This window comes from Dama dama, chromosome 8, assembly GCF_033118175.1.
Source record: "Dama dama isolate Ldn47 chromosome 8, ASM3311817v1, whole genome shotgun sequence".
Taxonomy (NCBI): Eukaryota; Metazoa; Chordata; class Mammalia; order Artiodactyla; family Cervidae; genus Dama; species Dama dama.
This window is the reverse complement of record NC_083688.1, coordinates 9,237,490-9,246,827: the sequence shown is the minus strand read 5'-3', so window position 1 is coordinate 9,246,827 and position 9,338 is coordinate 9,237,490. Positions and strand designations below refer to the sequence as shown.

Sequence of the window (9,338 nt, the reverse complement as noted above, 5' to 3'; positions counted from 1 at the left end):
CTCAACTGATACAGGAGAACTAATTGAGGATGATTTCAAGGCTGGATTGCAGTGAAGTAGTTACTATTAATGTGCCCCCATTTATTCCCAATAAATGGGGCAGGCTGGGTGTTTGGGTTCCATGTACAACCCAGCTATGCTAGGCACCTACCTGGCATTATGTAAGTGTCTGTTGTGTGACAGCTATGGCAGCAAGAGAAGCTCTGAGCCAGAACCGTGGGCCTCAATCCCTAGACTCTGGGGTCCAAGCTGCTTGGCCTTGATAGTGCCTCCCGGCCAGGGCTCTGAGATCCTCCTGGCTCCCAGCATGCACACAGCATCACAGCATCACACGTGTCCTACATCCTTTGCCCTTTGCAGGTGACCAAAGATGGTAAAAAAAAAAAGCTCAACAGACTTGGCTTATGATTCAGCTCTACCACTAACTGGCAGCATGGCCTCAAACAATTCAAAGGTGAATTAACCTTTCTGAGCTCAGTTTTTTAATCTGTTAAATAGGGGGAAGAATATCCACCTCATAGGGCTGTGGTAAGGAATCCATGAGGAAACAGATGTCAAGCACCCTGATGCTGGAAAAGATTGAAGGCAAAAGGAGCAGGGGGCGGCAGAGGATGAGATGGTCAGATAGCATCACTGACTCAATGGACATGAATTTGAGCAAACTCTGGGAGACAGTGGAGGACAGAGGAGCCTGGCGTGCTGAAATCCATGGGGGTCACAAAGAGTCGGACATGATGTAGCAACTGAACAGCAACTGAACTTCCTAAAAATGGCAACCCACTTAGTATTTTTGCCTGTAGAATTCCATGGACAGAGGAGCCTAGAGGGCTACGGTCCATGGGGTTGCAAAGAGTCGGACATGACTAAAGCAACTGAGCACAATAGAAAAGTTCTAATTTTCCTCCTCCTCTTCCTCACCATTACTATTACTATACCATCTCCATTCTCAGGACCAGGATCTTTCTCTTTACCTTGATTCTGGGTCCCCTCTCTGAATGTGAAGGTCGAGACACCCAGATCCGCTGAGCACGGCAGCCCTGTCAGTCCTTGGAGGGCAGAGCTGCCCTCAGGGGAGCAGGTTAGAGCCAGGTATCAGAGCCAGGAGACCTGAGTTCTCCTCTCAGCAAGGTCATCAATTTTCCATGGGACCACAGGTCAAACAGTTTTTCTCTCTAAAGATAAGTTTCCCCACTTTTCTAGTTCTCAAGGATGAAGCCCGGCAGGGTCTTCAGCTCCATCACTGGTGTGGGAGGCCAAATCTGTCATGATGGTGTTTGAGCAGGTGAGAGCGAACGCGGGCAAGTCACTCAAGGGGATGGACAGGTACAATGCTGAGAACCTGGCCACCCTGGACCACTACTAGGAGACGCAGGACAAGGAGAATATTTATGCTCTGGAAGCCAATCCAGCTGTGCTGAAGCTGTACCCAGCCTTCTTCCAGACCACGGTCACTGCCCAGATCCTGCTACAGACCCGCACCAACCTGCCCCACACCGACTTCACGCCGTGCAAGTGCAGCAGGAAGAACGGCCCACCCGGCAGATTTTGTCCCTCAGAGACCTGCTAGGGACCTGCCACTTCGAGGCCTTCTGGTAAACCCTGGATAAAAGCATGGATCTCTTGGAAGGTATAACCGGCTTCGAAGACTCGAAATCTGCCATGTCGAGGGCATCACTCCTCAGCACCTCAATCTCTGGCTGCTGGCCGAGATGCTGGGGGATCTGACAGGCAGCAAGCTAAAGGTGTGAATGAGCAGTATGGCTGGAGTCCCCACGAGTTAGACAAGATCTCTATCTGTAGCCAGGAAGAGAGCATTAAGCCCAAGAACGTCATGGAGAAGATAGACTGACAGGGTGTCCAGCACCATGCCTTCCTCCCATTAACTTTGCAAATGTTTGAAAAAGATTTGTTGGCTTCTTAAAAAAAACAAAAACAAGAATAGTTTCCCCATGGGTGAATAGGGAGAGGTGTACCTGCCCAGCTCACCTCACTGGGCTGTTGTGAAACTAACATGGGGTATGAGAGCCTCTGTGAGGTGTAGGGTCCTGTGTAGAGTGATTGGGTTTATTGAAAGAAAAACAAGGGATGCAGGAACCCAGAGGAGCCAAGTGATCTCCTGCCTCCAAGCCTCTGACCACAATTTTTCCTCTTCTTTGCCTGTTTCATTCATTCATTCAACATAAATTTATCAAACATCTACCATGTACCAGGTAGTCTTTTAAGTCCTGGGGACACAGCAGTGAACAAAACCAAAATCTCTGCTTCATGGTACGTCCATTCCAATGGTTGAAGAGACACAGACACTAAATGAAGTTGGATGAGGCCCCACTTCCTCTAGGAAACTTCCCCTGACAACTTTGTCCCCACCTCCCCGCGTTAGACATTCCCCCCTGGACACCCCTAGTCCAGTGATCACACTGGACAATGATATCCGACATGTCTGTTTTATCACAACCCGTGGTCCTCTTGAGGACAGGGACCTTGACTTGTGTTTTCTATCCTTGGCAGCAAACACAGGGCTTGGCATCTGGTTAAGACTCAAGACACTTCTGTTTAACAAACAGAAGAATGAAACAAATGGAGTGATTTTCACCATAGGCTTCTAGCTGTTGACTCATTCAACAGGTTTTGTCAGGCAGCCTCCATGGGCAGGTGTGGATGGGTGTGGTTGTGAATAAAGAGATAAAAAGTTTCTGTCTCTTGCCCTGAAGGATGGTATAATATGAAAGGCAGGAGAGAGGCCAGGAGGAGGGAATGACCATCTACTGAATAGGAGCCCCAGTACATGCTTACCTCTCCAGCAAAATAGATATTAGTAACTTTTCACAGGTTAAGAAAAAGGTTCATTGAAACTCAATAACATGCAAGAACAGTGGGGCTGATGTAGGTTTGAGGTCAGCCCAGGCCTCCTACTTTCCCACTGTAATCAGGACACAAGGCAGGATTTGCTCTGTCCTTGAGGGGCAGTCTGCATGAAATGAGGGCTGCAGACCCTCAGAGATGGGAGAGCTTGCTGAACTGAGTTCTGTCCTAGAGGAGGAAGCTGCCCAGTGTACCTTTAAAGGTGGGCAATTGGTGGGAAGGGGACTGGCAGTGGGCGGGGGGTGGGGGGCGGGTACTCTCTGAAGGTGTGAAAGTCCTAGGGCCCTGGGAAGATGTCCTTGGAAAGCTCTGAGGCCTGCTGATGGGCAGGCAAGGGAGGGTGGAGTAACCACCGCTGCCTGGGCTCCCTGCTGGAACATACGTTGCTGCAAAACCCGTGGCAGTGCATGTACAGCTTGTTCTAGGTCGATGTCAACCGAGGGAATAGATATTTTTCTCCTGACTCCTTGGGCAAGAAATCAGAGCTGTCATCTCAGCCAGATCCTAGCAATGGACCTGCCACCTTCTGAATGCTCTTTGTGGTACCCAAGTTGCCCCAGTTTTCTGGAGAGATGTTCTTGACCACTGAGCCATCCAAGGGCCAAACATGTCTTTGAAACGAAGTTTGCCAGCTGCTTTCCTCAGACTGAAAGGGGAGTGGATCACATACCAAAAGTAACAGGTGTATGTACAATGTGTTGATGAAAGGCTTCACACTCTGGAGTCAGACAAAATGTCTTTAGATCCCTTCTCTGCTTTCATGGCTTATTGATCTTAAGCAAGTCCTTTATCTTCCCTAAACCTCAGTCTTCTCGTCTGTAAAAGAGGGCTACTGGTACCTAGATCATCCAAGCCCCAGTTGGGTGGTCTCTCCCCTGCCCTACTCTCCCCTGCCCTGCAAAACTGGGCCTACCCCTTCTTGGCTCTGAGTTTTAACCATGCAGAGATAGAAAAGGTCAGGGTAAATTTCTGGGAGAAAGGAGGATGCAGACTGAGACTGTTACTTCACAGGAGTACAAGCTGCAATGATTCGTGAGCTGAACCAAAGAGCTCCAGTTCATGAAACTATTGTCAAGTAGCAGGATAGCTTCTTAAAATACTTCCTATTTAATCCTCAGTGAGGTATTCTTCAGTTTCAGTTCAGTCTCTCAGTCGTGTCCGACTCTTTGCGACCCCATGAATCGCAGCACGCCAGGTCTCCCTGTCCATCACAAACTCCTGGAGTTTACTCAAACTCATGCCCATTGAGTCGGTGATGCCATCCAGCCATCTCACCCTCTGTCGTCCCCTTCTCCTCCTGCCCCCAATCCCTCCCAGCATCAGGGTCTTTTCCAATGAGTCAACTCTTTCCATGAGGTGGCCAAAGTATTGGAGTTTCAGCTTCAGCATCAGTCCTTCCAATGAACACCCAGCACTGATCTCCTTCAGGATGGACTGGTTGGATCTCCTTGCAGTCCAAGGGACTCTCAAGAGTCTTCTCCAACACCACAGTTCAAAAGCATCAATTTTTCGGCGCTCAGCTTTCTTCACAGTCCAACTCTCACATCCATACGTGACCACTGGAAAAACCATAGCCTTGATCAGACGGACCTTTGTTGGCAAAGTAATGTCTCTGCTTTTTAATATGCTGTCTAGGTTGGTCATAAGTTTCCTTCCAAGGAGTAAGCGTCTTTTAATTTCATGGCTATAGTCACCATCTGCAGTGATTTTGGAGCCCCAAAAAATAAAGTCTGACACTGTTTCCACTGTCTCCCCATCTATTTCCTATGAGGTGATGGGACCAGATGCCATGATCTTAGTTTTCTGAATGTTGAGCTTTAAGCCAACTTTTTCACTCTCCTCTTTCACTTTCATCAAGAGGCTTTTTAGTTCCTCTTCACTTTCTGCCATAAGGGTATTCTTACTTTCATTCTAAAGATGAGGATACAGAGGTTCAGGATGACTGATTGCTTGTCTTCATGCAGGACAACTCGGGCAAAGCAGGTGTATTCTTTAAGACTCAGTTGCAAATAAATAAACGGCTATGGAGCATTGCAGGCTACAGACACTGGGGTCGCACAGAGTTGGACACAATTGAAACAACTAGCACGCATGCAGGCCAAGTGGAAAGGAATGTCGGACAGGGCTTTAAATGCTTCCAAAATAACAAGAAGGGACAGGGAGCTGGTTCTAGAAAAGGCCTCTGAGAGTAATTCAGGGACAAATCCACAGAACTGACCAGCCTGGGGAGTTGCTCCCTTTGCTTCACTTGGAAAGGTGGAGAATCTGTAAGTGCTGGCTCCAGACCTATGCCAGATCTGCAAGGGAAAAAAAAAAAAAAAAAAGATGCTCCAAACTTTGACTATGGTTCCACTGCTGATACTGTTGCAAAAAAAGCTGACTTGGAGCCTTTGGCCTTCTTATTTTCACCTCCCAAATCTCACCCAACTGTTTATGGATTAGGAGAACCATATTCACATATTTCTAGTTGCAAGGGAGTCTGGGAAATGTAGTTTTTTTCCACAGTGCCAGAAGGCATGCTAGGAGGAAGCAAGGGATGTTGAGTACCAAGCCACCATTTTCACAATCCTTCCTGCCAGTGCAGAACTTGTGCATGGAATTACTCTGCTCAGGGCCTGCTCCTGTTCACATACCATTAACTTGAAGGGTGTGTGTGTGTGTGCCTGACATAGGTTTTAATGGATACTTCACTAGAGCTCTCATTTCATGGAGCTCCTATTCCAGAAGAAGGCATTCATGGGAAACTCCAGGAAGGCGTTCCAGTGCCAGGAGGCAAGAATATTCTCATCTCTCTCTTTTAAAAATCCTTTATATCTGTTTATTTATTTTTGGCTGTGGCTGTGCCTTGGTTGTTTTGCACAGGCTTTCTCTAGTTGTGGTAAGCGGGGTCTACTATTCATTGTGGTGCATGGACTCCTCATTGTGGTGGCTTCTCTTTTTCCAGTTTGCAGGCTCTAGAGCAAGGATTCAGTAGTTGTGGCACATGGGCTTAGGTGCTCCATAGCATGTGGAATCTTCCCAGACCAGGGATGGAACCCTTGTCCCCTGCATTAGCAGGCGAAATCATATCCACTATGCCACCAGGGAACTCCTCAGTTCTCTCTCTTTTAAAGAGCTTTAAGTTATAATACATATACTGCATAATTCACCCATTTAAACTGGGCACTTCAATGGTTTTTAGTATATTCACAGTTGTGTAACCACTATGATTTTTTAAAAACCATTATCTATTCTAAAACATCTTCGTTACACTAAAAGCAGACATTCCCCATTTCCCACTCCCAATCTCCAACTCTAAGCAACCACTAATCAACTTTCTGTCTCCACATATTTGCCTATTCTGGATATTTCATATAAATAGGATCATACAATATGCTATCTTTGTGACTGGTTTCTTTCATTTAACATAATGTTTTTATTGTTCACCTTGTCATGCATTAATACTTCATTCATTTTTATAGATGAAGAATATCCCATTGTATGAATAAACCACATTTTGTTTATTTGTTCAATTGATGGACATTTGGTTTCCTTTTTTTTTAAATGGAAGTGCGTTGATTTATGGATTGTTTCCACTTTTTAGTTATTGTAACTAAAGCTGTTGTGAACATTCACATACAAGTTTCTGTATGAACATGTTTTCAAATCTTTTTAGTATATATATCCATGTTAGAATTGTTGAGTCATGCTGTAACTGTTTAAATTTTTGAAGAACCACCAAATCATTTTCCACAGTGGTTGTACCATTTTGCATTCCCACCAGCAATGTGTAAGTGCTCTGATTTCTCTGTTATCATCAACATGTCTTTTTATCATATGTTTTTAGAAAATTATAACTATTATAGTGGGTGTGAAGTAGTATCGTGGTTTTGATTTGCATTTCTCTAATGACTTGTAATGTTGAGTTTTCTGTTGTTGAGCATTTTTTATATGGTTATTGTCCATTTATACATATTCTTTGACGAAGTGTCTGTTCCTATCATTTGCCCATTTTTGATTGGATTACTTACCTTTTATTAGTTTTTTTTCCTTTGTCTACTTTTCCCCCAAACATTAAACTTTTTATTTTGTATTGGGGTAGAGCTAATTAGCAATGTTGTGGTAGTTTCAGGTGAGCAGCAAGGGGATTCAGCCATACAAATACATGTATCCATTTTCCCCCAAGCCCCTCTCCCATCCAGGCTGCCAGGTGACACTGAGCAGAGCTCCATGTGGTAGACAACAGGTCTTTGTTGGTTATCCGTTTTAAATATAGCAGTGTGTACATGACCTTCCCAAAGTCCCTGACTATCCTTTCCCCCTGGCAATCATAAGTTCGTTTTCTAAGTCTGTGAGTCTCTTTCTGTTTTGTAAGTAAGCTCCTTTGTATCATTTCTTTCTAGATTCCACATATAAGGGATGTCATGACATTTCTCCTTCTCTGTCTGACTTACTTCACTCAGGATGATACTCTTTAGGTCCACCCATGTTGCTGCAAATTTTTTGCTCTTTATTATTGAGTTGTAAGAGTTGTTTATATTTCTGGATTCAAGCTCCTTACCATATAAATGGTTTGAAATTTTTTTTTTACCTTTCTGTGAGTTGTCTTTTCACGTTTTTGTTTTTTAAACATCCTATATCAACTGGATAACAGTATCAGGACTACTCATTTTTTAAAAATTATTTATTTATTTTTGGTTGCTCTGGGTCTTCATTGCTGCAGGCCAGCTTTCTCTATTTGGGGTGAGCGGGGGCTACTCTTCATTGCGGTGCATGGGTTTCTCATTTCAGTGGCTTCTCTTGTGCAGCACAGGCTTTAGGGCTTTAGTAATGATCATGGATTTCGTTTCTCTGCAGCATGTGGAATATCCCCAGATCAGCGATATCCATCCCCGGCATTGGCTGGTGGATTCTTATCCACTGTACCACAGGGAAGTCTTCACTTCTTTTTTTTTTTTTTTTTAAACAAACTTAGTTTACTGAAATATGACTGCAATACAGAAAAGATGGCTAATGAACTAGATTGCAAGGTATTAATACTCTACACATTTCATGTTCTTCTTTTAAAAAATAATTCATTGGGGGTGAAATTCCCATAACACACAATCAACCATTTTAAAATGAACATTTCACTGCTAGAGCCTGGTGGGCTACAGTCCATGGGGTCGCAAAGAGTCGGACACAACTGGACGATGACGCACTGCCCAGGACATTCAGAACATTGTACCACCGCCACCTATATTTAATTCCAAAACACTTCCATAACTCCCAAGTAAAATCCCTTACCCATTAAGCAATTTCTCTTCATTCTCTCTTCCCCTCAACCCCTGACAATGTCCAGTCTGCCATGCCTATGAATTTATCTATTCTAAACATCATATAAATGGAATAATATGTGACTTTTTTTTTTTTATTGCTCTGGGTCTTCATCGTGGCATGCAGTCTGTCTGTAGCTGCAGCGTGAGGGTTTAGTTGCCACACAGTATGTGGGATCTTAGTTACCCAATGAGGGATAGAACCCACGTTTACTGCATTGGAAGGTGGATTGACTTTCTGCATTTGATTTCTTTCACTTAGCATAGTGTTTTGGAGGTTCCTGCACATTGTATTCTATTCCATTGCATGAAATTGAAAGCATTAGTTGCTCAGTCGTGTCCAACTCTTTGCGACCCCATGGACTGTAGCCCACCAGGTTCCTCTGTCCATGGATTTCTGCAGGCAAGAATACTGGAGTGGGTTGCCATTTCCTTCTCCAGGGATCTTCCCGACCCAGGGATGGAAACCAGGTCTCCTGCATTGCAGGCAGATTCCTTACCATCTGAGCCATCGGGAATTTGTTTATCCATTCATCTGTTGATGGACATTTAGACTCTACCTTTTGGCTATTGTGAACAGTGCTGCTAAGAACATGCATGTATTGTAGACGTACTTGTTTGAATACCTGAATATGTGTCATATCCACAGATGTACTTGTTTGAACAACTGAATACTTGTTTGTATTCAGTTCTTTTGGTAAATGTCTAGGAGTGGGATTCCTGGGTCATATGGTAATTCTTTCACTTTTTGAGGAATCACCAAACCATTTTCCACAACAGTTGAACCATTTTGTAGCCCTACCAACAATGGATGAGTGTTCTTATTTTTCTACATCTTTGTCATCACTTATTTTCCTTTTTTTAAAAAAATTATAGCCATCCTAGCCTTTTCATTTCTTGATGGAATCCTTGGAAGCACAAAAGTTTGCAATTTTATAAAGGTTAACTTACCTGTTGTATTATTCCTGATCTGAGAGGAAAAGCAAGAAGGCTTTCATTATTATATGTGATGTTGGCCACTTGCCTTTTTTTTAAATTCAAATTCTTTTTATTTACTTATTTGGCTGTGTCAGGTCTTAGTTGTGGCATGCAGAATCTTTGTTGCAGCCTGTGGGACCTACTCAGTTCCCTGACCAGGAATAGAACCTGGTCCCTCTGTGTTGGGAGCAAAGAGTCTTAGCC

At 44.1% G+C, this 9,338-nt stretch overlaps 1 pseudogene; it reads left to right on the top strand.

The window, feature by feature from the left end:
• The first annotated feature begins 1,264 nt into the window (after positions 1-1,264).
• Positions 1,265-1,883, top strand: LOC133061043 (eukaryotic translation initiation factor 3 subunit K-like; annotated as a pseudogene).
• Positions 1,884-9,338: the final 7,455 nt, after the last annotated feature.